The 273-nt window shown below is 50.5% G+C and overlaps 3 protein-coding genes across 4 annotated transcripts in view; 2 read left to right on the forward strand and 1 right to left on the reverse strand.

Annotated features, from left to right (window-relative positions):
- Positions 1-273, forward strand: part of HYLS1 (hydrolethalus syndrome 1) — a 12,200-nt gene that overhangs the window by 10,386 nt on the left and 1,541 nt on the right. The gene's annotated exons all lie outside the window — the stretch shown is intronic.
- Positions 1-273, reverse strand: part of PUS3 (pseudouridylate synthase 3) — a 10,360-nt gene that overhangs the window by 6,622 nt on the left and 3,465 nt on the right. The window lies entirely within an intron of this gene.
- DDX25 (DEAD (Asp-Glu-Ala-Asp) box helicase 25) overlaps positions 1-273 on the forward strand; it is a 28,243-nt gene that overhangs the window by 3,269 nt on the left and 24,701 nt on the right. The gene's annotated exons all lie outside the window — the stretch shown is intronic.

Genomic DNA, 273 nt, shown 5'->3' on the forward strand with positions numbered 1-273 from the left:
GACTCATTGGAAAAGACCCTGATGCTGGGAAAGATTGAAGGCAGGAGGAGAAGGGACAACAGAGGATGAGATGGTTGGAGGCATCACTGACTCAATGGACCTGAGTGAGCAAGCTCCAGGAATTGGTGATGGACAGGGAAGCCTGGTGTGCCGCTGTCCATGGGGTTGCAGTCGGACGCGGCTGAACGACTGAACTGAACTGAGTTAATGCCCCTCCAAAGTGCTCCCTTACTGCCTGTACTAATCTGTATTTTACCATATACTTAACTGTTG

Source organism: Bison bison, unplaced genomic scaffold (genome assembly GCF_000754665.1).
Source record: "Bison bison bison isolate TAMUID 2011002044 unplaced genomic scaffold, Bison_UMD1.0 scf7180017864506, whole genome shotgun sequence".
Lineage (NCBI taxonomy): Eukaryota > Metazoa > Chordata > Mammalia > Artiodactyla > Bovidae > Bison > Bison bison.